The following is a 27,185-nucleotide window of genomic DNA, read 5'->3' as shown; positions in this document are numbered from 1 at the left end:
GTTGACAAATTCTGTAACTTGGCTATGCCTTGTGTGAAGAAGTATTTTTTTTTCTTAATCCATGGTTTATTAGGGCTTTCACATTATTACAACAGAACTGTACCATCCCTTAGTCTTCCCCGTTCTCTGCTCCCTGCTTCTCTCTCCCTCTCTGACCTCGTGCCCGGCTTTTAATAGTGTATTTTCATCTCTGTTGCTCGGTTTATTTTGGCTGTTCTGGTCTTCCAAAACTCAGCTTCATTGGATGTACAGTGGTACCTCGGGTTAAGTACTTAATTCGTTCCAGAAGTCTGTTCTTAACCTGAAACTGTTCTTAACCTGAAGCACCACTTTAGCTAATGGGGCCTCCCGCTGCTGCCATGCCGCCGGAGCACAATTTCTGTTCTCATCCTGAAGCAAAGTTCTTAACCCGAGGTACTATTTCTGGGTTAGCGGAGTCTGTAACCTGAAGTGTATGTAACCTGAAGTGTATGTAACCCGAGGTACCACTGTACCAGAATTCTAGTATAACGAGAGAGGGAGAATAAGTTATCTCTATCCACTTTTTCCACACCATGCCTAAATTAAGACACTTCTATCAGCTCCCCTCTTGAATTACATACTTGGATGCTGTCCTCTCTTTCTAGTCCTTCCAATCCAGTCATAGGCAAACTTGGCCCTCCAGATGTTTTGGGACTACAACTCCCATCATTCCTGACCACTGGTTCTGTTAGCTAGAGATGATGGGAGTTGTAGTCCCAAAACATCTGGAGGGCCAAATTTGCATATGCCTGTTCCAATCCCTTGCTTCATCTATGTCCTTTTCTCATCTCTTTCCTTGTGCCTTTTGTATGCTCTTCATTTGTGTGGATTAAAAAAATATACTCTGGGCTAGTCAGTGTTGTTGGGCAATGACAGGCAATCAGCCCTGATCATTGGCCTTGCAAGCTGATGGGAGCTGTAGCTCAATAATGCCTGGATGTTACCACATTGACTACCCCAATATACATCAGCAATGGCAGTAATGATGGAAGAAATAGTACAAAGACAGATGAATGACCTGGACATAATGGACTGTAGCCAACAAAAGTCTACTTAGCATTGACACATTTTAACCAATTACCTTGTTACTTAAGTCCATTGATTTCAATGGGACTGCTCTGAGTATGAATAACATTGGATATAACCCATGGATACAGTAAAACACTGTAAATTTGTATGTTACAAGACTAGAATAGAGCTGAGACAAATCCCCTTATTTGCAAGCTGTTTGCTAGCTTCTTGCCTAGTTGCTTCTTCTTAAACCTTATCATGTTTCCACTAGCCACACCTTCTGTCTGGCTTTTTCCTTCCTCAATCCCCACAGGGAATTTTCCCAGCAGATCTTCCACTTATAAAACCTTTGGGTTTCATATGTAAATTTTACATGCTTTGGCAATTGGATCCCTCGTTACACTGGACGGCCACCCATTAATTCTTATACAAAGACAAATTCTCATTGAGTCTTTGGTCATCATGAGGCCCTGGGAACCCATTAATTCCCATCAGTGCTATCATCTGTCACCATCAGATAGTTTAAGAGACCTAAATCTTGCAGACCTTTATAAACCTCTTGATAGAATAGCTTTTAAGATAAAAATCTTGAGTTATTCCTTTCTTCTTTTATTAAGCTGGTAAGTTATTTATAGGGGATAATATCAGTGGTTTGTTTATTTTTCTTTAAAAAGTGCCTCTAAAGTGAATCCATAAAATATTAATTCCCCCCATGCTTGTATGTAAATTCTATACATGTACTGGAGTGAACAAAATAGTCTAGAAATAGGAAGACGGTACTAGGATCCAGCAATCTGTTCTAGTTGCAAAAGCTCCATTGTGTGGATGGAGCCATCCTCACCCAGTCATTTCAGTGAGGAGAGCTGCTCAGCATCCATATCATTGTCTGCACTCTAATCTCCAAGGGATGAGAGACTTCAAGGATGCCAGCACCTCTCCAGAGTTCGGTTTCCTAGGAGTGAAGGTCAATGGAGACTGAAGTGTCTTTAGGATATATGGTTTTATTGACAAGTATATACAAACTGAGGACAGGATGAAAGGACTCACAATGTTAACACTCCAACAGATCCCCATTAGGTTTCCAGGGAGGTTGCTAAGCCACACCTTTGGGTCCACCATAGATCAAGGACAGTCTCTGTGTCTCCAGCTTCCAACTCACACACAAACTCTGGCTATTGTTCTTCCACCTCACAAAGTGATGTTGTTTCCAACTCAGTGAAGCGGGGAGTAGGTTTACCCCAGTTTGTCTCTATGGCAGCAGGGAAACCTGCTTGGACATAGAAATGGTGGTACTCAGCTGGCCAGTTAAGGCCATAATCTTACAAATCTTACAAACCAGATTCTGACTGCTTTAGCAGCTTCTTCTACTAGATTCTAAGCCTCACTGGATACAGAGAATCAGAGGCCTGGAAGGCACCCATAAATATAATCCAGACTGACACCCCCCAAAAAACTCCTATAATAATATATTTTGTGCTTCTAGGTTAGTGGGTCCTTCTTTGAAATTGTGGAGGAGGGGTCTGCATCCATATGAAATTCATCTTCATTATTTTTTTTAAAGATATTTATTAAAAGTTTAACAATTACAGAACAAGAGAAAAAAGAAAACAGTAAAAAATTACAATATATTACATCAAAAGAAAATAAAAACCAGATTAGAAAGGAAACAATGCAGCACAACAATAAAAACAAAAAAAGCAAAAACATTGTAAAACAAAAAACATTTAAAACACATCCAATATTCCTTATCTTTACCTTTCATTTACCTGTTTCATCGACCTCCTCACACCTCCCTTTTTGTATTCTAGTTCAGTTAACTATTTCAGCAAATTCTTTCCATCTTTCTCAATTTTTGTTCTATGATTTATCTTAACGGTCTAACCTTTAATTTTTCCATTTTTACCCATTATCAATCAACTTTTACTTAAATCTTTATTACATTTCTGTTAAAACCATATAGCTTCATTCCAACATCCTTCTAACATTCATTAATTTTGCAATGTTTTTGTAAATATACTTTAAAATTTTTCAAATCTTCTTCCACCAACTCTTCTCCCTGGTCATATGAAATTCATCTTTACATCAAGGTCTTTCCACTTTTCATACAAGTCATTTATTATGTAATAAGTGCACATCAGGGCCATAGAAAGCTTCCTTTTACTGGCTCAGATCATGGCTCCATCTGGCTCATACTAGCTCCAGGGTTTCAGTCAAGGGACATTCCAAGCCCTACTTGGAGGTTGAACCCAGGTTTTCCTGCCTGCAAAACCCTTCCCCACTTTTGCACAATCTGTATGTCTTGCCTCAAGCATACAGTGGTACCTCAGGTTACATATACTTCAGGTTACATACGCATCAGGTTACATACTCTGCTAACCCAGAAATAGTGCTTCAGGTTAAGAACTTTGCTTCAGGATAAGAACAGAAATTGTGCTCCGGCGGTGCGGCAACAGCAGGAGGCCCCATTAGCTAAAGTGGTGCTTCAGGTTAAGAACAGTTTCAGGTTAAGAACGGACCTCCGGAACGAATTAAGTACTTAACCCGAGGTACCACTGTACTCATGGCCATTGGGATGTTGCATGTTCCTTGTACCACTAGAAAATGCAATCCTTTTCTCAGATAGCATGTTGATTACCACCGTGATTCCTATATGGAAGGTGACTGGCTGTGCAAGTGTCAGGGACCCTTATTGTTTGTGACAGGAAGATGCCAGTCTCCAGCTTATGAACTTTGATCATTACATTACTGGAATTTGCATGGATGGAATGCAGTTTGAGCTGCAGATGGGCAAACACTGCCCATCTCGATTTGGAATGGATTCAGGGAAAGCTTGGCCACCCCCCTCCCAATAAAATCTCCAAAAGACCTCGCTCAAATGTTTCCATACCAGATCCTGTACTGTCCTCATCCTCCAGCCGATTTCTGTCCTTCCATCCCTTTTCTGGCCACAATGACAGGGGAGGAGTGCGAGGTGGAGGGCTGAAGGCCCTTACTAAGAGGAAGTTCCCAGCACAAAGGTTTCTCTAGGAATTATATTTTGCCACAATTTACTGATCCTTGGTCAGAGCCCATAAGCTCTGGAGAATTCCCATTGATTTTTACACTAGTCCTGTCCTGTCTGTAAGACTTCTAGGCTTAACAGAGAGCCAGTGCGGTGTAGTGGTTAAGAGTGGTAGTCTCGTAATCTGGGGAACCGGGTTTGCGTCTCCGCTCCTCCACATGCAGCTGCTGGGTGACCTTGGGCTAGTCACACTTCCTTGAAGTCTCTCAGCCTCACTCACCTCACAGAGTGTTTGTTGTGGGGGAGGAAGGGAAAGGAGAATATTAGCCGCTTTGAGACTCCTAAAGGGGAGTGAAAGGCGGGATATCAAATCCAAACTCTTCTTCTTCTTCTCTTCTTAACGAAGGCCCAGTCAGACCCCCCCCCCCAACTTTGCTCACTCCTGTCACTGTTGATGGAAAGTAAATTTGAAGGGAAGTTAAAAAGGAGGTGGCAAGGGCAGGTCATTGTATAAGGATGGCCAGACCAGTCTTAGCCTTTTTATTTATTTCTTTTCATTAGTTTTGCTACTGCTCAATCACTTGACCAGTCTGTTATCTCTCTCTCTCTCTCTTTCTTTTGGTGAACTTTATGAAAGAACTCGTGGAAAATCCATGTGTAATTTGTGCATATTTTGTGCATATTTTGTACATGCTTTTCAATGCATCTCATGCTCTAAACATGTATTTTGTAGACATTTTTAAAATGCCAAGTATATGTTTTTGTGCATACTGTTTTGGACCGAAAGTGCAATGCAAAATCCAGGGAAGAGTGAAATATGAACAATAACTGAGTTCCAGTGCTCAAGTAAGTATGGTAATGTGGAACTGTGTTGGTCTGCTTTTGCCTCTCCCATTTCTATCTCAGAATGGGTCAAGCTGCTTCACAAGATAAACTGGAATTCAGAAGGACTTTGACATGGATTACAACTGGAGGAATTCAATTCCACCCACTTCTCAATTCTGAAACTCGCCAACATTGAAGCATGAACATACAGAGAGATTCTCAGATCCAGCACAGAATTCTGGATTAGGCTTGAGGAAATTAGTGGTAACATCTGGATCCCTGTCTCTGCTTTAGGGCAAGTCCACAAATTGCTAATTTCTACAGAACAGTCATTTAGCATCCCAAATGAGAGAGGATGCTCTGGCGAATCACTTCTATTTGGGAAGAGGAAGAAGAAAAAGGAAGCTGGATCTCAAGGATGTCTCTATATCAGCCAGCTCTTAGAGTTCCCTCCCCACAACGCATAATCTACAAGCTGATAATTAAACCATGAGTTCGTTTGAGCACACACAGAGCGTTGTCCCCACCATCACCTCCAAACATAATACTCAGGCATATTAGAGGTCAGAGAGTATGACTTTCAGACTAGTTGAAACCTTTATAAGAGCTGCCAAAATCTGCTTCCGAATAAGGCTTTTCAAGGAGAAAAGCTTGTGGAGAGCTGCTTTTTCATTCCATCCTTGTGCTTGACTCTTTTAGAATGATAGAGATGTGGGAGCCCCCTGTGGTGTGTGTTGGGTGGTGGGGGGAGTCTTTTGGATTGCATGTCAATTTCCCAAGAGAGAGGGTGAAGATCCTGTTCTGTCTAAAGCTTCATAAGTGGAGGGCACCCTCTGATGTGTCATTACCTTCCTGCCTGTAAATCTCACTAATATTATAAACTGGAGCCGTGGAAAGGTCAAGTCGGTGAAATGTTTCTTTTGAGTTCCTTAGACGGAACAGTAGGCAATAGTTTTCAATTATTAACACTCAACTTGCAAAATTGGGGCTCCTGCAGGCTCCTACAGCAATCATAGCTCTGTGCCAGCCCTGCTCACTCTGGAACTGCCTCATCAGCATTCTGCCTGTTCTGTGCTACTCTCCGCTAAGGTCACCATGCGGCTTTCCTGACTGCTCTCAGTAGGGATGGACCCATTGGTCTATTTCCAGGCTGTATCAATTTTACACATCCATTCTGACTTGTCTCGGCATTAATCTGAGCAGGTAACTCACATTTTACATGTTCTTGGCCATTGTGTGTATAAGCAAAATCGTGTAGAGCCAGAATGACCCCTAGATAACCATTTAAAAACTTTTTTAAAAATCGCTGCACTTTCTGATGAATGACAAATGTGGCTCTTAGTCCTTCTCTCTCTTGCTGGATGCTACTGTGGATGATATGTGAACTAGGGGGGTTGACCACTAGCCAGAATAAGTGCTTGGCTGTGGTTCAGATCCAGAGGTGGGGTGTATGGGTAAATCTGCTGCTGGTGGTGATTCTTTGTGTGGGGGAAACATGGTAATTGGCAGCTGCTGCTGCGTCTCTTGAGCTCATCAAACATTTCCTTGTTCCTTGATACTGCCTTCAGAGTGTCTTTAATCCCACAGATGATCTTGAGGCTACGTTCCACAGTGGGGTCAAACTCTGCAATCAGATCGTTTGCATGCTTTATGACTTAGAAGAGTTTAGAAAAATTCTGATGGTTCCAGCTTACTGACTCATGCTCACCGTCCTCATTTTTGCATTCTGAACTTGATCTGCCCAGTTCCCCCTCCTTTTCAAGAGTCAACAGCTGCTGGCCCTCAATCAGCTCTTCCATGTCTTCATAGATGAGGTCAACAAAGCCATCACCACCCACTTGCCTGGTCATCTGCACAATGTTATTCACCTCAGTGGCAATGCTTGGAAATCCCTTGAAATTGTGCACACATTCCTTCCACAAGTTCTGCCAGCATCCACTCATTGTTTTGGGCTTGATTGTATCCACTGCCTGTTTGATGTAGGTGATGTAATGGGCAAAGCTGAAGGACTTCCAGCATGCCATGAGGTCAAGATCCTGATCAGTATCCATTATGTTGATCATCCAGGAGGTAAACTTTGTGTAAGCAACTTTGAAGTAGCAAATCATACCTTGATCGAGAGGCTGGATGAGTTCCCTTCCAACTCTATAGTCCTATGATCTCTTCACCACTTGGCAGAGATCATAACATGTGCTTACATATATGCACAACATGATAAGCTAGGTGTTAGGAGAAGCCAGCATCAGCACATAAGAGCTTAGGAAGTTGACTTTAACTGAGTTAGGCCATTGATCCAACTAGCTCAGAATTGTCTATAGTGACTGACAGCAGCTCTCCAGAGTTTCAGATCGAGAGCCTCTCTCCCAGCCCTTCTGCATGCAAAGCAGATGCTCTACCACTGAACTATGATGCTTTCCTCAACTTACACCGTGATGGGGGCTTAAGATCTTATTTAGCAATGACTGAACTGCCCTGATTTGCTGCCTTGCCCCATCAGACATACTTTCTTGTGCTCCCAAACCACATCATTCTTCTATTCTCTATGGTGAGATGCACTCAGCATGGATGGAAATCTGTGAGAAGCTCAGTGGAAGAGAAGAGGGGGAAAAGGAATTTTGATACCAATCCATTTCTCGCTGCTGGGAAAAGGGATAGTTCATTGGTTGTCGATATTCTCCCGCTGTGATAAAAGCTTAAGAAGCTGCCTTTTTAGATGCCTGCTGTTGAGCACAGGTTGTAAAAAAAATAAAAATAAAAAATTTAAAAACCCAGAATGCTGCTAGTGAAAGCACATAATCATTTGGTGCCGCTCCAGCAGTCCAGGATCCTGGTTCCTGTAGTTTTTCTGAGGAGCACCCTTATGAGAGGCAATCTTCACCCTGCTGCACAAAATCAAGTTCATGCTGTTTGCTAGCAAAACTGACAGATGCAACTGATCGAATCAGGCCAACACGGTAGTGGGCCTGCAACTCTCAGGCCACATTTACACCATTCATTTAAAGCACTACCTTTAACAGTCATGGCTTCCCTCAGAGAATTATGGGAGCTGTGGCTCGTTAAGGTTGCTGAGCACCCTAAGGAGACCCCCGTTCCCCTCACAGAGCTACAATTCACAGAGCTCCCTGGGAAGAGGGGTTATTGATGCAAATTTGGAAACAACTGTTGTATTTCAAATGCAAATGTGGTGAGGAAGATTGCAATCAGGTGACCATTGTGCCCGTTCAGCCTGCTTTCTAGCAGTTAAGACCATAAGGATATAAGAAGAGTCTGCAGGACCAGCCCAGTGTCACACCCTCCAACATTCCTCAGAAGGAAATAGGGACATTTCTCACTCCCCCACAAATGGCCCTTCTCAACCCCACATCCCCCCAGAGCCTTTCCACCACCAGTACACCAACTGGACACAGCACACACACACACACACACACACCCTCGACTGTCCCGAAAAAAGCCTTCGATCCTGATTTTCTGTTATTCTTTGGTAGATATACAAAGAGAAACACACACACCGATAAATAATTTTTGGAAAGGGGCAAGATCAGATACTGATGCGCAAGTACTTAAAAAATCAAGACTTCTGGCACTCTGTTCCGCTACCCCTTTCTTCCCACCCTCTTGCCCTCTGCCTGTACCTCAGGGCTGGTGCATGACAGCCTCTCCTCTCCTTACTCATAGCTGCTATGAGTTGCCCAAGGGAGGCCAGTGGCAGCAGCTATGGAGAGGCCATGGCAGGGCAATGGGATGCTCCCTCACAGCCCACCACCACTGCCGCCACCGCTGTTCAGGGCAAGTGCCGGCTCATCCTTCTCTCCGAGCTTGGCAGCAGTGGCACTGGTGGGGAAAAATAGGGGCATTCTGGGGTCAAATCAGAAACTGGGATGGCTTTTGTAATTCTGGGAATGTCAGGGACAGGGCAGAGGAGGAATGGTGGAGATCGCCTCCCCAGCCTGACCCTTCCAGAGAAGAAGAAGGCAGTTCAGAATTACAACAAGGTTTTGAGGGAGGTCACAGCTCAGAGGAAGATGAGGGGGAAAGCTGGGAAATAATGGAAGAGGAGGAGGAGACAAAGCAGGAGCAGTTGACATGTTATCGCTAGAAAGCATTCCAGACCCACCATCTCCCAGAACCCGGCGAGCCTTAAAAGTAGGAGAACAAAGGGCTCAAAGGCAGATGGCCCTAAGCAGCAACCATAATGAGGAAGTGGGAGAAGTGGAGGCATGGAGGTTTACTCAGGACAACACCATTATTCCAAGAGGCTGCATTCTCAAGCCTCTCAGTTACCATCAGAATAAAAGCAGACGGTAAGGACTTTTCTATGTCTTATTCATTCCTGGCAACTTGCTGTGGGGTTTGTTCCTCTGTCTCCTGACAAGGACTGTCTCTGGAATATTTGTTTAGTCATTTAGTCGTGTCCGACTCTTCGTGACCCCATGGACCAGAGCACGCCAGGCACTCCTGTCTTCCACTGCCTCCCGCAGTTTGGTCAAACTAATGTTAGTAGCTTTGAGAACACTGTCCAACCATCTCATCCTCTATCATCCCCTTCTCCTTGTGCCCTCCATCAGGGTCTTTTCTAGGGAGTCTTCTCTTCTCATGAGGTGGCCAAAGTATTGGAGCCTCAGCTTCAGGATCTGTCCTTCCTGTGAGCACTCAGGGCTGATTTCCTTAAGATTGGATAGGTTGATCATCTTGCAGTCCCTGGAATATAGGGACACTTAACTTCTCACAGTGAACAAACAGCTTCCTGTATCCCAAGTAGGACCTGAGCGCAAGGGCACTCTCCCCTCCTGTGGTTTCCAGCAACTGATAATCAGAAGCATGACTGCCTCCGACTGTGGAGGCAGAACATAGCCATCATGACTAGCAGCCACTGATAGCCTGATAGCTTTTCACAGGCTGCAACGGCGCTGTACAATGCAACCCTGCACCTCAAGGCAGGACTTGGCAGTGAGCATCAGGCAAACAGTTTAAACAAAATACAGTTTTACAGTTCATTTCAGTTAATCACAGTGTCTATGTTCCGAGCTGATCTCCCCAGAATTGCCTATAGAACAAAGCAATGGCTGATTGGCATTCCATTATGACCCTGCTCAACCATTCATAAGGCAAAGAGAGTGGGGGGAAAGATTTGATGGAAAGATTTGATTCCGTTTTCAGGCTAGACTAATTCAAAGCCCCGTGCATTATAAATCATAGCAAATGTTCTTTATAAAAAATGCATGCTTCCAGCCCATGTGCTCTAGTATCAGATCTGTGATTTATGTCTGTACCTTATTAAGTTGAAAAACAAGCCAGGGGAGAGGGGGCCACCACTGCCCGTCAAGGAACATCTTCCTACCCATTAAGGGAGCAAAATCGCACTCCGTAGAACATCCAGAATGAGTATAACCAGTGCCTTTTTCCTGGGGGGGGGGAGGACACAGGGGTATTCACATCATTTTGTGAATCTAAGTTTGGCCTTATTGAGGGGCAGTATTTCAATACGAGTAGGAAAATGAGAGTACCCCTAAACATTTTTTTTAGGGGGAAAAAAGCACTGAGTATAACATACGTGGTTTCTGGGTGGATTAATAGACTAATCTTTTCAGCTTCCCAGGAGAAATCCCAAAAGCAGAGAACAAAGGAGGGGGAAGAATCCATGTTCTGTGGTTGGAAGGGGAGACTCCTTGGACCAGCTAGCAGCAACCACCACCACCACCAACTGAGAAACAACTCCTGCCAAAGCTCTTGGCTGAGAGGGGAGGCTAGTGGCCACAAAAACTGGAGGGACAGTTACCCAGAGCTGGGATGGCATAGAGTGGGGAAGTGCTTGCCTGGTTGCCTAGGGCTGCTGTGACTCTCCCCAGGAGCCTAAGGGGTTTGACACACATCCGTAGATTGCTAGGGGTAGGGAAGAAATTTGTTTGGTTTGCATTTTAATGCAAGCCTACTAAATCTGTCTTTCCCGAAACACTGCTTGGACCAAAACAAACCTGCTCTTTGAAATTGTATAGGATGCATATGCATTTCTATATGGGTTTTTTTAATTACCGCAAACTGATGTGGAAATAGTGCAAACTGAATATTGGAAAATGAGAAATTGAAGTCTTGGGCAACTTTAAAAGTAGCTTAGACATTTGGAAATGTAAGGAGAATGAGGGCACCTTTTACCATATGTGGTGGAACTGTCACGTGATAAAGGAAATGATATATAATGCGTTGGGGGGAAAAGTTTAAATAACATTTGTTTTAAAAAAACCAGAAGCCTTTTTGTTAGGATTTGTAGGTGCAGAGATACCGAAGGAACTGTAAAGACTGTTTATGTATGCTACAACAGCTGTAAGGATGCTGCTTGCCCAGAGCTGGAAAGATGATAAGATACTGTCAGGGAACTGCCATCGGAAGGAAGGGAAGTGAAAGGGCTCACACAGGTTGGGAGAGACTCAGCAGCTGAAGAGGGAACCAGTAGGGGGAGAGGAGCTGAGCTGAGGGAAAGGGAGCTGGAGGGATGGCTCAGAGACACTTCCAGCGAAAACAGTGGGGAGGTTTCAGGACCTCCTGTAGGGACACCCACTCCTCGCCGGAAACTGTCACGCAGAGAGTCCAGAAGACGTGTTTCCGTTAAGGAGCTTTTATGTTGGAAGCGATTCCGAAAGCAACCACTGTCGGAATCTGCCAGCGACTGACGGAGCCATGTTTAAGGGGCTCCGTTACAGACAGAGGTTTGCAAACTTGACCAAACTCTGAGGGACTAGGATTTTACACACAAGCAGCTCATCGTCCCATCACAGCATTCCGACAGTCTTCGTGAGCAGCTTGTGCAGGAGAAGGCATCATGAGCAACCCAGCCGGAACCGGAGAAGCAGGAGCTGGAGCGGGTCCAAGCCGGGAAGAAAGGTACCGGGTGTTGGAGGTCCAGCTAGCGCTGCAGACGGCGAGGCTTGAGGAGAGGAGGGCTCAGGATGCAGACAAAAAGGGGAAAGACACCCAGCTCGTCAGAAAGGTACCAGGATTGGTGCAGAAGTTTGGGGGGGAGCCCAAAGACTATCATGGCTTTCGGACAGAGATGCAATATGCCCTCAATCTGCAGTTTGATGAATTCCCTGACGAGGAATCACGAGTGGCTTTCGTGATTGGGCATCTTGAAAAGGGGGCGAGAGACTGGGTTAGACCCCTGATGGCAGCGAATAGTGACGTCCTAAAGGACACGATGAAGTTCTTTCGCGCCATGGATCTGATGTTTTCCAGCGATATTGAACAGGGAGTGGTCCGCAGACAGTTAATGGCTTGCAAACAGGGGAGCCGATCTGTCCGTGAGTACTGGACTGAGTTCACCATGTTGATCCATAAATTGGGGTGGGATCTATCGGCGGAACCCATTCAAATGCTCTTTGAAGAAGGGCTTTCTTCGGCTGTGAAAGACGAACTTTCCCGGGCGCCCAGGGCGGAGTCTATGGACCAGCTGACCAAATCAGCGCTGACCATAGGAGCGCGCCAGGAGGCGAGAGCATTGGAGAGGCGGGAAGGGAAGGGGGAACGTTGGAAGGAGTTCCGCATTCCAGACATTCCAGAGCCCACTTTCCCGCCGGCAGAGCCGATGGAAATCGGAACAGCGCGCGCGCGCGCAGTTTCAAAGCCCAGTGAGGGGGGAAAGAAGGAGGGAAAAGGCGCCCGGAAATGCTATCTCTGCCAACAGCCAGGTCACTTTGCCAGAGTCTGCCCCCAGAGGAAGGAATGGCAAGGGATGGTAGGAGCTGTGGAGGGAAGAGAGGAAGAAATACCGAAGCAAGTAAAAGCCAACGCCTGGCTGCCACCGTCGGGGCACAGCAGCCAGGCCAAAGAGCAGTGAAAGTGCCCACGCCAGAACCTCCTAAACCCGCCCTAGTGATAGAAGTGGCGCTAGAGCTGCCAAACGGACACCCTCTAAAGATAAAGGCGCTGTTGGACTCAGGCAGCTCCTGCAATTTCATGAGCAAAGAGTTTGCAGCTGAACACCAGATACAGACGATCCCTTTAAGCAACCCCCTGCAGGTGACCACGATCGATGGCAGGGAGCTGTTGGGAGGAGAAGTCAGCTTGCAGACCGTCCCAATGATAATGAAGGTGGCAAGGCACACCGAACTGATAGCGTTTAATGTGGCCACCTTGGGAGGAGCTCCCATTATATTGGGGATGAGCTGGCTAGCGTTACATGATCCGCTGGTGGGCTGGCATCAGAGAGTGGTTTCTTTTGGTTCAGCACATTGCTTAGAACACTGCAAAGAGGGAAAGGGTTTGGCAGGGGCCCAAGCCACCCTAGCAGGGACTGAAGTAACGGAGAACGTGAAGGTACCACGACAATACGCAGATCTCCGCGACGTCTTCAGCGAAAGGGAAGCTGACCAACTACCCCCGCATAGACCCTTTGACTGTCAAATCAATTTACTCCCTGGGGCACAGCTCCCTGTAGGCAAGCTGTACGCCATGTCAGACAGAGAGATGCAGGAGCTAAGAGAGTTCATTGACAAGAACCTGAAGAGAGGGTTCATCAGAGAGTCCAGGGCGGTGGGGGGCAGCCCAGTGTTTTTTGTGGATAAAAAAAACACGAACAAGCCGAGGCTTGTGTGTGACTTCAGGGCCTTAAATGCAGTGTCAGAACCAGTGGCTTTCCCTATGCCCAGGATTGACGACATTTTGACAAGGGTCAGGAAGGGAAAGATTTTTACTAAACTGGACCTAAGGGGGGCGTACAACCTGATACGAATAAGGAAGGGGGATGAATGGAAAACCACCATGTTCACCCCTTTGGGGGCATTTGAATATTTAGTTATGCCCTTCGGCCTACAAGGAGGCTCCGCGTGCTTTCAATCGTTTATGAACCACGTCCTGGGGCCTTTGCTTTACAAGAATTGTGTGGCCTTCTTAGACGACGTGTTGGTGTATTCTGAGAATGAGGAGCAGCATGTGAGAGACGTCAGAGAAGTGTTGAGCAGGCTGCAAGCCAACCAGCTGTGGGTGAAACTGGAGAAGTGTCAGTTTCATACCAAGGAGGTGGAATTCCTGGGGTATCGCCTGTCAGACAAGGGATTGGCCATGGATCCCGGCAAGGTCCAGGCGGTGCTGGAATGGAAAACACCCAAAACAAGGAAGGATGTGCAGAGGTTCCTAGGATTTGGGAACTTCTATCGTAAGTTCATCCGAAACTTTGCCCACCTGACGGCGCCCATTACGGACTGTCTCAGCAGTAAGAAGAAGTTCGTTTGGACTGAGGAGGCGGAGCGAGCATTTGAGGAACTAAAAAGGGCCTTCGCCTCGGAACAACAACTCCTGCATGTGGATTTACAAAAACCGATGAGAGTGGAAACTGACGCATCAGACAGAGCTATTGGGGCGGTGCTTCTGCAGCCAGGGAAGGAGGAGTCAGAGTGGAGACCGTGTGCCTTTTTTTCGCGAAAGCTGAACAAATCCGAGAGGAACTACACGGTGTATGACCGAGAACTACTAGCCATTCATGAGGCGTTCCGGAGATGGAGGCACCTGCTAATTGGCGCACAACATAAGGTGCAAGTGTGCACTGACCACAAGAACCTAGAGTATTGGAGGACGGCACGAGTGCTCAACCAACGGCAAGTGAGATGGGCCCAGGAGTTCTCCAAATTTAACTTTGAGATTTGTTACGTGCCAGGCCCAGAGAACATTAGGGCGGACGCTCTCTCACGCAAACCTGAATATTTGGAGGGGGAGGGAGCACCCGAAGAGAGACATGTCATTCCAGAGGACCGCTGGGTGTGTGGGGCGGCATTGGTGGGACAAAGAGAACTGGTAGAGGAAACAGAGAATGATGAATACGCCCAGAATAAGCTCAGAGGTCTTAGGGGTGAGGGAGAGGAACCAGGGGGTTTCGAGGAAAGAAATGGAGCTTTGTATTACAAAGGGGCACTGTATATCCCTGAAGGAGACTTAAGGGGGAGGGTACTCAAGCAGTTGCACGACAGCCCCACGGCGGGGCATTTTGGACAACACAAAACCATGTGGTTGGTCACCAGGGAATTTTGGTGGCCTAAGGTGAGGGAAGATGTACGGGAGTATGTAAGAGGGTGTGAGCAATGCCAGCGAGCCAAAGGGGAGAGGCGGGCACCGGCGGGGCTATTAGAACCCTTACCAACCCCAGAACGACCTTGGGAGGCAGTGTCGATAGATTTTATGACTGATCTGCCGAAGTCCAAGGGGAAAACAGCCATCATGGTGGTGGTAGACCTACTAACAAAGATGTGCCACTTTGTAGCCTGCTCGCATGCAGTCACGGCGGAAGAGACAGCGAAGTTATTTGTAGAACACATTTTTAGGTTGCACGGGGTACCATTGAGGGTGGTCTCAGACCGAGGAAAACAATTTACTTCCAGGTTCTGGAGGAAGCTCATGAGCTTACTGCAGGTGGAGGTCAACTTTTCGACTGCCCGGCACCCTGAAACCAACGGGCAGGCGGAAAGAGCAAACGGGGTCCTCCAGCAATACCTGAGGTGTTATGTCAATGACAGAGAGAATGACTGGGTAGAAAAGTTGGCGCTGGCGGAATTTGCCTACAACAATGCCGAGAATGTGTCCACAGGGATGAGCCCCTTCTTGGCTAATTATGGGTGTCATCCCAGGGCTTTCCCAGGGGGAGAAGGGGAGAGATGGGGTGTCCCGGCAGCCGAGCATTTTGTAGAAGAAATGGAAGCAATCCATCGTCAGCTCCAACTCAACTTAGAAAGGGCGAAGGAAGAATACAAGAGGCAGGCAGACAAGAACCGAAGGGAAGGTGAAACCATAAGGGTGGGAGATAGGGTGTGGCTGTCAACCCAAGGGTTGCCGTTCAAAGGAGGTTGTAAGAAATTAAGACCCAGGAGATTGGGTCCCTTTGAGGTCATTCAACAGGTCAACCCAGTGGCTTTCAGGCTCCGGTTACCCAACCACATGAAACTGCACCCAGTATTTCACAGGTCGTTACTGTCACCGTATGAGGGGGGACGAGAAGGGATGGCCACTCGGGGACCGGTCATAGAAGAAAGGGAATGCAGCAGCCATGTGGCAGAAATCCTCGACGCCAGATGGAAGGGGGATCAGGTGGAGTATTTGGTAGCGTGGGAAGGAGAACCGGAGTCAGAAAACACTTGGGTAATGGCAGAAGATATCAATGACGAGGTATTGATAGAAACGTTCCATCAAAGGTTCCCAAGGAAACCTCAGCCTGTGGAGAGGTTCTGGAGGGAATACTTTGGGACCACCGATGAGGAGGAGGAGTTGGAAGGATTCTCGGAATCGGAAGGGGAAGGGGAGATGGACTCTGAGGAGGAGGAGTACTTCGAGACCAGGAACCGCAACAGGTGGAGAGAAGTGTTCGGGACATCGGAAGATGAAGGAAGTTCATTCCGGGGTTTTGCCTCCTCACCGCCCGTAGAGGAGGGGGCGAGAGGGGATGAAGGGGGCCCTGGAGGGGAGGTGGATGTCAGGGAACTGCCATCGGAAGGAAGGGAAGTGAAAGGGCTCACACAGGTTGGGAGAGACTCAGCAGCTGAAGAGGGAACCAGTAGGGGGAGAGGAGCTGAGCTGAGGGAAAGGGAGCTGGAGGGATGGCTCAGAGACACTTCCAGCGAAAACAGTGGGGAGGTTTCAGGACCTCCTGTAGGGACACCCACTCCTCGCCGGAAACTGTCACGCAGAGAGTCCAGAAGACGTGTTTCCGTTAAGGAGCTTTTATGTTGGAAGCGATTCCGAAAGCAACCACTGTCGGAATCTGCCAGCGACTGACGGAGCCATGTTTAAGGGGCTCCGTTACAGACAGAGGTTTGCAAACTTGACCAAACTCTGAGGGACTAGGATTTTACACACAAGCAGCTCATCGTCCCATCACAGATACCTACTAGGGTGGACTGGCAGATGAAATTATTGGACTATGCAAAATTAACTGGGAAAATCAGAAATCAGGAGGATCAAAACTTCAACAGAGAATGGGGCAAATATAGATTGTATTTGAAAGACCACTATAAACACTTGGACTCTTTGGCAGGTTTAAAATAACTCTTGCAATGATACATAGACTTTGGATATAATGGAGGACTGTAAACTAGATGGACTTGTAATAGGCAGTTGAAAAAGTTACTTAGAGAACCCATGGAGGAGAGGAGGGGAGTCCTAGGGTTCGGAAGAATCTTGTGTAAAATTCTAATATTTGCAAAAATATTATTTCTGTGAATGAACTTGCAAAATCAAATAAAAAAATAAAAATAAAAATAAAATAAGCTTATACAAAATCCTTGCGGATAAGATTATCAGTGGCAACTAGCCGTGATGGCTATGTTCTACCACCACAGTCATGGGTAGTGTTCTTTCTGAATTCCAGTTGCTGGGAATCACAAATGTGGAGAGTTGCACTCAGGTCTTGCTTGCAGGTTTCCCATAGGCAGAGGAAATCAATAGAACACCAGGTAATAGTTCAGGGGTGGGAGTATTCAGGTGACTCCTTGGCTTGGCACATCTGCATTCCCATCCCTATTTGTGGATGGCAAAGGTGACGGGAGTAGTTTGCTGAATATCATAGAATAATAGAATAATAGAACTGTACAGCTGGAAGAGACCCCAAGGGTCATTTAGTTCCACCCCCTGCAATTTGGTTAAAAGCCAGACACACTGACCAGTGCTGGTGGTAAAATTCTCCAACCAATTTTATCAGAAAACGCTCTTCTGTGAAATTTGAGCTCACTTAACATGGGATGAAATCAATTCGTAGTTTGTTTTGGTGGGTGAAGGAAGCAATGGGCAAAATGAGTGTGGCTGGAAAAAGTAGGGGCCAAGCCCATTGCTTCCTGCAACAATATCTACATCATATTAAACAATTTTAGAACTGGATTTGCAGTCATACCCAAAATCCATGGATGGCAAAATTGGGAAGTGGCTATTTCACTGAATATTCCACAGGGGAGGACTGAAATTCTCCAACAGTTCAGGAGGAACTTGGAAAAAAATATATTAAAGAATTTATTTTCTGCTTGTTCCCTAGTGTGAATGTTGCACTCAGTGACATAAACATTAATGTGTGGACACATTCTTATTCCCAGCACACTGGTCAATTTGCGTGACCTGAGAGCCATTTGTTCTTCACTCTCAGGCTCTGTGGCAAACACAAAAATATTAGAAGCTCCTTCTAATCCAGATCTATAGCTTTAATAAAACAAGACCTTTTAAATATAAAAAAGAGTATTAAAGTTTCTAGTAAATCTCAGCGGTGGCTGCAGGGCTGCTGAAGGACTATGATGCTTGTATCCTGTCCCCCACCTATTTAAAATTACTTTGCCCACCTCAAAACTACTTTATTGACATTTGAAGCTGCTTGTCCTGAGTTAGATGACTGATAGTTCAGCACTGGCTATTCTGGCTAGCAGTGGTTCTCCAGTAGAGGTCTTTCTCATCAGCTGCTTGGCTTTTTCCCTGCCTACCTTCTAAGTTACCTGTGTTTTGGCACTGGGCCGCCTCTGGACCTTGCCTCTGGTGCTGCTCCTGTGTTTTAACTTTGTACCTAATAATAATAATAATAATAATAATAATAAGAAGAAGAAGAAGAAGAAGAAGAATTTATACCCCACCCATCTGGCTGGGTTTGCCCAGCCACTCTGGGCACCTCCCAACAGAATATTAGAAACATGATAAAACATCAAACATTAAAAACTTCCCTAAACAGGGCTGCCTGTTTAGGCAGATTCTTCTTTTTGGATTGCCCCTGTGAGTAACTGAAATTTTGCATGGTGGTCCTTACATCAAAAAGAAGGGTGGGGTTTTTTTTGTATACAATTGGATGCCATTTTGCATCAAGATGGTGGCCTGAATCTTTCAAAACTGCACTAATTTTAACCAAATTTGGCAGGAAACTAGTAGACTGAAGTATCTGTTTATAAATCTCAGTATTTTTTCCTTAGAATTCCTGAGCAATGCCTCAGGAACTAGCAGTCTGAAGCTGCTAGCAAAGTATATTAATCATTTGTATGTATTTTTGCACACCACACTATTCTGCAAGTGGTGTGAGATTCCTGGGGTTCCAGGCACTGACCCATGGTTCGATTTCCTTGCAATGAGGGACAGCAGAGACTGTGGTGTCTTTATGATATATGGTTTATTTATGCATATATGCAATCTTAACCTACATACAATGGAGGGGCTCACAGCATTGCTTTTCTCATCGCCATGGCCTTGGAGTCAAGCAAAGATCAGGTATGGCTCCAGCCCTGCTTCCAGCTTCTATCTCTTACACACCCCAACTCTCAACTCTGTCCTTTGTATTTCTTTTTTCTTTTTGTATAAAATAATATTTTATTTAGCGTTCAACAATAACAAAGAAAAAAACCCTGCCATAACTACTACATCAATTCATTACAATTGACCAACTTTAAATATAAATAAACAATAGTTGAAGAATTACAAAACATCACTTTTAACTTACCCGAGTTTTCATATTTAAGTTTTATCTTTTTATTTCTTTTTTAGCAGGTCGAAGAAGAAAAGACCAAAGAAAGTAGTACAAAATAGAGAAGAGAAAAAGAAAAGAGAGAGAGAGAGAAAGAAAGAAAGAAAGAAAGAAAGAAAGAAAGAAAGAAAGAAAGAAAACAAAATATAATAAACACATTTGATTTCCGATTAGACTCATTGTGTTATTATTTCTACTAATTTTTCACACACAGCTCCAAATTATTGTATTGCTTTCTTTCTTTTCCTCAGATACCAAAAACATTATATTTGTTGTTTGTATTTGTCCTTTGTATTTCTAACTACCAGTGAGTTGAGGGAAGGAGGGCCCCCATTTGTCATCTGGAACAAAACCACTTCCTTTGCTCCCTTAATGGCCCATACTTAGAGGGCCATAACCAAGAAATTTGTCTGGCTATTACAACCATTTGAATCCTTGCTTAGCTTTTAACCATAGGTGGATCCAGGAATTAGAAGGGGCTCACGCAAACAGCTTAACCCCCGCTCCTCCAAGCTCACAACAATTTAGGAACAAGTGGATTTGTTTTGGAAAGAGGCCACAGCTGAGCAAAAGAGCCCATGCTTTTTATTTAGAAGGTTCCAAGTTGAGTTCTTGGTGTCTACAGTCACAGAGGATCACAGAGCAGGGAATTGTCCAAGGTCCTGGTAAGACACCACCACCAAGAATATACAGTGCAGAGCCTAATGGAGCAATGGTAGGATTCACTATACAGTGGTGCCTCGCAAGACGAAATTAATTCGTTCCGCGAGTTTTTTCGTCTTGCGGTTTTTTTCGTCTTGCGAAGCACGGTGTCGGAAAAGCTTTGGAAAAGCTTCAAAAATCACCAAAGTCTTCAAAAACCTCAAAAAAGGCTACCACACCGCGTGCTATGAGTTGCTCCTCGAAGTCAAGTCGCAACTGTATTAACGGTTTTTTTAAAAAAGGAAACAAACTTGCAAGACGTTTCCGTCTTGCGAAGCAAGCCCATAGGGAAAATCGTCTTGCGAAGCAACTCAAAAAACTAAAAACCCTTTCGTTTTGCGAGTTTTCCGTCTTGCGAGGCATTCGTCTTGCGAGGCACCACTGTAATATAGCTTCAGAGGGTTGCAGTACCACCCCCAGCCCCTGGCAGATACTTGCTGTGAACAGCTGAATGATAAACAGAAATCCAACTGGTGAAGCTTTTCCTGGCAAGGGTATGCAGCGAAGGAAAACAGTCTTTTATTGTTACAGGTAGGTAGCATTGTTGGTCTGCCATAGTCAAAACAAAATTAAAAAAAATCATTTTGGTAGCACCTTAGAGACCAACCAATAACAAACTTAGTTGGTCTCTAAGGTGCTACTGGAAGGATTTTTTTTAGTCTCTTCTTGGTTTTCTGCAAAGCTCTGCATATTGAGTTAATGTCGGTTTCTATTAAGCAGAGACTTGATAGCCGCCTGTCAGGGATGTTGTAATGGCGGGATTCCTGCAGCAGCAGGGACTAGAGTTCCCATCACTCTATATTTCTGCAACATTTTGTTATGCTCAGGAAACAGGTGGCAATCCCAAGGAGACCTGACTGGCAGCCTCTTTACACCTTCCCCTCAATGTTTAATTTAAGACTGTGAGCATGAAATTGGAGAGCAGTGTTGATTAATGAATTAACAACATTCATCACTAATTTATATATGTATCTGTATGACACGGAAGGTGGAGATCGGTTGTTTGCAGCAGCACTTGGTAATCTCAAGCTTGCACACACACACACACACACACCCTTCAGGAGCTATTTGTGACACCTTAAAAGCTGCCTTTAATATCCCTGAGCAATTAAAAAGCAACTCACCCCCATCTCCACACACTCACATTTCCTTGCTCTCTAAAGCCTTTATGCATTGCAGTCACAAGTCAAGATGTGCATGTTGATCCTGACAGGAAAAACTATGATTAATGAATAATGGAGCACTGACAATATATTTCTGCCAGGCTGAGCTGTCGTAATTCAATCCACATAGGTGGGTCCTCGCTTAGAGGATCTAAAAAGCAATGCAATATTAAGCAAAATAAAGATGATAGTTTATTATTATCTTTCTGCAGTTCCCGGTCTCTTGTGCTTGAAGAAGGAAACTGCCTTGGCAATGCAAGGAGAAGTTTAAATACAAATTAATCTGCACATTAGTTATTGCTCTGGAGGTTGATGGTGAGATTTTTCCTGCATGCTGAAAGTGTGAGAGTTAGTCTTGCAAACAAACTCACAGAACCTCTTTGTTTTCATCTGCTGTGAACATGCTGCAACTCATTGTTAGATCCCTGCCATCTCCCAGTCAGTTAGAAAAGACTTGTGTCTGAATCTTTGGAGAATCACTGCTAGGCAACATACACTGGGGGTAGTCAATGTGGCACCCATCAGATATTTGGACTACAATGTCCATCAGCCCCAGCCAGCATGGCCAGGGATGATGGGAACTGTAGTCCAACAGTACCTTGGCTACCCCAGCATAGATAATACTGAACCAGATGGACCAATATTCTAACTCTTTATTTGCGCAAAGAACAGGTACAGGTTCATCACCATGACAGCCATTGCTATAGCTATCCTCCATGAATTTGTCCAATCACCTTTTTAGAAATGCTGTGGGAAGAATTATTTGATGAGATAGTGAGGGGGGGGGATCTCTCTATCCATGATTTCTGTACCACGATGCAAGAAAGTTTGCACAAATTCTTGCATGAGCTGTTTCACAAATGTGCTGTTTTCCTCCTGCTCTGGATTCAACCTGTTGCATTTGGGGGGTATGGCTGAGATACATCTGCCTGCCTGCCTATCTATCTGCCTATCCATCTATCATTTCAAAGCGAATAAATTTAAATAAAAGTCAAATTAAGAATAACCCTCAGGGGAAGGCATACATTTACATCTGCAAACCACATAAACAATCAATCCATCAGTATGAACTAGAGTGAAACATTAGCTGTACCATTCATCATTCATGTCCCATAAACAAACACATTCATAATTAGTCACTGAGCTCAACAAGCAGTAAAAACAAGTGAGGACATGCACAATTTATTGTGTTTGACACAGGGAGAGAGCAAGGTCAGGGCCAAGAGAAGGAGATTATTTCACTCTCTCCTGCTTTTCCTTTTCACTGCCACATCCATTTTCTTTTTCTGGCTCCAGAAGGCCCTGAATGAGCAAAGGGGATGTGGCGGATCTACCTGTGCTCTGCACCATGAAACCATCTTTGGAGACACCTGTCTCACCTGCCTTATCTCAAGCTAGACTATTGGTCCTATCAGTACTAACGACAGTTCCTGGCAGTGACTCTTCAGTCTCAGACAGATGTCCTATGTATTGTGGTTATTAATATTGCACATTTGAAAGCAATACGTTGAATAAAAACTGACTGTTCTTGAAATAAAAATTGTCCCATACAAAAATATGGTTCAAAAGCTTTACTAACAGAACTTGATTCAAAACCAGACTTAAAACAATAATGTTACATCCAGATAGTTACGTAAGAAAATGCACTCGTCTCAGCACTGGTAAAATAGCTTAGAAATATGAAATAACTTTATCCAGAGCTGAAAACAAAGCTCTGCCTCTCCTGCAAAAAGGTAAAGGTAAAGGTACCCCTGACTGTTAGGTCCAGTCACGGACAACTCTGGGGTTGCACGCTCACCTCGCTCTATAGGCCGAGGGAGCTGGCGTTTGTCCACAGACAGCTTCTGGGTCATGTGGCCAGCATGACTAAGCCGCTTCTGGCAAACCAGAGCAGCGCATGGAAATGCCGTTTACCTTCCTGCCGCAGTGGTACCTATTTATCTACTTGCACTTGACGTGCTTTTGAACTGCTAGGTGGGCAGGAACTGGGACTGAACAACGGGCACTCACCCCATCACGGGGATTCAAACTGCCGACCTTCTGATAGGCAAGCCCTAGGCTCTGTGGTTTAGACCACAGCGCCACCTGCGTCCCTTGCCTCTCCTGCAAACAGCCTTCATTAGCCTTTCTGCTATTTTCCTGGAGAGAATCATTAGCATGGCCTTTCTTCTTGCGTGTTTCAGAACAAAGACTACTAAGACACCCAAAATGGAGACCTGCAACTGAATACCTCAAGTGATCTAAGCTAAACACCTTGTGACAGAGTACCAGAGATACATTAACAGTCAACCATTAACCGTCAGATTCTCCTGTGAGCTTCCATTTAGCTCAGTTGAATTCTCCATACCATGATTTCAGCAGTATACATGCAAACACATTTCCATTTCAATGTACAATTATGGACATAAAGCTTGTCTGTGAGTTTCGTTGAAGCCATTGAGGGGACTTGTTTTTAGCTCAGGGGATGAGCATTGCCAGCCGCATTAATCCCTGAGCACTAATGTGGCTGGCCATGCTTATCCCTGTGTACGTGGTGCTCTATTCTTCATGATGACTTCAAGTAATGAAAGGAAGGAGGACAGGATTAGCATCAAAAGATGGTGTCCTTGGGCAACTAATGAGGCACTGATACCTGCAGTTAGCAAAAAGGATATTATTTGCAAATCATGTCATGATTGATTACTGACAGGCTAGAATTTGAACTAAATTATGGAAGGTCCTGCAGAGTTGGCAGAATTTGAAAGGAAAAAGAAGAGCTGCTAAGTCTGGTGGAGTGGGGAAGCCCAGAAAACAATGGGGGACATGGAAGCTGAATGGTCTGGAGTATTAGGAAAGTAGGGCAAAGAGAATGGCTTAGCTCCATTTTGAGGGGGGAGACTTCCTTTAACCCAGACAGTCACAAAGAAATTTTACAACATAATCCTAACCATGGCCACATTCATGCCATAAACTCAAAAGACGATTATACTACTTTAAACAGCCTGGCTTCCATCAAAAAAATTCTGGGAGCTGTAGTTTGTTAAGGGGGCTGAGAATTGTTGGGAGATTCCTATTCGCTGCTCAGAGCTATAATTCCCAGAGTGGTTTAATAGCCAATCCCTCTTCGCATGGAATTCTGATATAATATCTTTGTATATGCATGCCTTCTAACATTTCTCCAATGAAAATAGGGACGTCCCATTCCATAATGATAATTTTACTATTTAAACCACACACATCTTACTGGGTTGCCCCACCCACTCTGGGCAGCTTCCAACATATACAAAAAAATAATAAAACATTAAGCATTTTTTTTTAAAAAAAGAACTTCCCTATACAGATGGCCTGGGGGGTCAGATAAACCCATACCCTCCAACATTTCTCCAATGAAAATAGGGACATTGTAAGGAAAAGTGGGACATTCTGGGATCAAATCCAGAAACCAGGCCAGCTTCTCTAAATCAGGGACGTCCTTAGAAAATAGAAGAAGAAGAAGAAGAAGAAGAAGAAGAAGAAGAAGAAGAAGAAGAAGAATTTGGACTTGATATCCCGCCTTTCACTCCCCTTAGGAGTCTCAAAGCGGCTAACATTCTCCTTTCCCTTCCTCCCCCACAACAAACTCTGTGAGGTGAGTGGGGCTGAGAGACTTCAGAGAAGTGTGACTAGCCCAAGGTCACTCAGCAGCTGCATGTGGAGGAGCGGGGAAGCGAACCCGGTTCACCAGATTACGAGTCCACCGCTCTTAACCACTACACCACGCTGGGACATTTGGAGGGTCTGCATATGTTATTTTCAACCATCTATGCATTTTCATGCACACTTTACCCTGGTATGTGCATTTTTGCACACATTACTTGGATGGATAACTGAATTTCCAAATTCAGAGAAGTGCACATTTTGAAAGATGGCTGTGTCCCAGTTTGTGCTTTGTTTCAGAACATGTGAATTAGGGAGGTTTGCCTTTAAATGTAAACAGAATCAAGTTCTCCCCCCCCCCCTTCATATTTGCCCATTCTGATGCCTTTGTTTTCAGCAGAAAAATTGACTGAAAAGGAGCCCCACAGGGGAGGGGGGAATGACGCTGTGCCAGAGCTTTGCGGTAGGCCAAAGGGATAAGTGTCAGAGTCAACCACAGAGAGTTTATGGGCAAACCTTTTAAGAGGTTTTTCTGCAAGTTGTAAGTCTTCAAGCTTTGACTGTTCGAGTATTTTCCTTTAAAAAAACGAAACAAAAAACCAAGCCCATTTGTTCAGAATATTCTTTCTAATTCCATTGAGACAAAATTTATGTTAAACTCCCAGGAAAATATATTTGGTGCTATCTTGCTCCTCAGCCATGGGCTTTTCTCTCTTTTTCATTCCGTCCTGCTAATGGAATTATTGAGATACTTTTTAAAAAAACACAGAATAGGGCCTTATCTTAACCTTTGCTCCCCTATTGTAAGTGATTTAGTGCTACTGTTTTATCTGGACAGAATTAAAGGTCGCTCATCTTCTCCTTTTTTCCCCTTTCCCCCCTTCACTCACACATCCCCTCCATAAAAATACATAGTATGGTCTAATCGTTAGAGAGAGAAAAGAGAGGAGGAAAGAAAAACACCTTTCATTTTGAAAGCAGAGGTTATTCCTGAGAAAAGCTGATTGGCAAAATACTGTCCTTTTTGTGTGTGCAAAGGAGCTTGTCAACTTAACAAATGTCCCTGAGATGGCTGGCAGTGAAATAAAGAAGAGTGATGGTGGGCGCTGCTGCCCTGGAAAACTGTCACTTAAAGAGAGAGAGACAGAGAAAGAAAATGTTGCAAATTGCAGATTAATTCCAACCCTATTGAGGGGATTCAAATCTGCCCAGTTATAATTCCATGGGGCAGGAGAGCAGAACTTCATATGCTAAGCATGCACACACTCCTGTGTCTCATGTCACCCCTTTCTGAATCCTGTCTGCATATTGGACTCACATCTCCAAGGAGGAAATCTTGCCCAACATGCAGGAGCTGTCCCCATGAAGTTCTCGGTGATCCCTATGCAGGATCATAGAATAATAGAACACGATGGCTGGGACATGTTCCACAGGGGGGGAAGCACTGGGACATCCGATCTCGGTGATCATGGGCAGGAGGCGGAGTTACGCTAAGACCAGACCATGTCATTACCGAGGAGACAGGTTTAGTCGTTGTGTGAAGACTATCCCTACCTCCGGGTCTGGCCTTGACCGGATGGATACTGGAATCAACAGGGGAAACCCACATGACCTGAAGGTGTTGCTGTGTAATGCCAGGTCAATGATGAATAAAACCACTGCCATACACGACCTGATTGTGGATGGAGGATTTGACCTGGCATGTGTGACAGAGACCTGGTTGGAGGAAGCAGATGGGCCTGTCCTTGCCGATGCTTGCCCACCAGGTTTCTCTCATGCACAGCAACCCAGGTCATGTAGGCGGGGAGGGGGGGGTTGCAGTGATTTTTAGGAAGTCACTAGCTTGCACCAGGCATCCTACTGGGAAGTTCCAGTTTTCTGAGTGTATGTTCTGGAAGTTGGGCAATAGGGGCAGTACAGGATTCCTTTTGGTGTACCGACCTCCCCGCTGCACCAAGGATTCCCTGTCCGAGCTGCTTCAGGTTGTGGCGGATTTTCTCCTGGAGACACCTAGTTTGGTTGTCCTAGGGGATTTTAACATCCATGGCGACACGACCTTACAAGGGGCTGCTCGGGACTTCGTGGAAAGCATGGCCTCCATGGGGCTGTCCCTGAATAAGTTTGGCCCAAATCATAGTCATGGACATGCCTTAGACCTGGTGTTCACTTCTAGTGACATGGTGATCTGACACTAAGTAAAAGTGAAACAAAAGAAGTGCCATGGTCAGATCACTTCCTGGTGCAACTGGACTTCTCTGCGACCCTTCCCCTCTGCAGGGAGGTGGGACCAATTCGGATGGTCCGCCCCCGCCACTTAATGGATCCAAATGGTTTCCAGAGAGTGGTAGGGGATGCTTTATCCCATGTTGATGGCCTTTGAGCTGATTCCCTG

The 27,185-nt window shown here is 45.1% G+C and overlaps 1 long non-coding RNA gene across 1 annotated transcript in view; it reads left to right on the top strand.

Moving 5' to 3' along the window:
• LOC308482406 overlaps positions 1-27,185 on the top strand; it is a 320,560-nt gene that overhangs the window by 12,684 nt on the left and 280,691 nt on the right. Inside the window, exon 2 of the long non-coding RNA XR_013989261.1 lies at positions 20,033-20,122. This is a non-coding gene — a long non-coding RNA (uncharacterized lncRNA). The remainder of the gene's footprint in view (positions 1-20,032; positions 20,123-27,185) is intronic.

Source organism: Podarcis pityusensis, assembly GCF_964106645.2.
Source record: "Podarcis pityusensis genome assembly, chromosome: 8".
Lineage (NCBI taxonomy): Eukaryota > Metazoa > Chordata > Lepidosauria > Squamata > Lacertidae > Podarcis > Podarcis pityusensis.
Note: the sequence above shows the minus strand (reverse complement) of the source record. Positions and strands in the feature narration are given on the sequence as shown.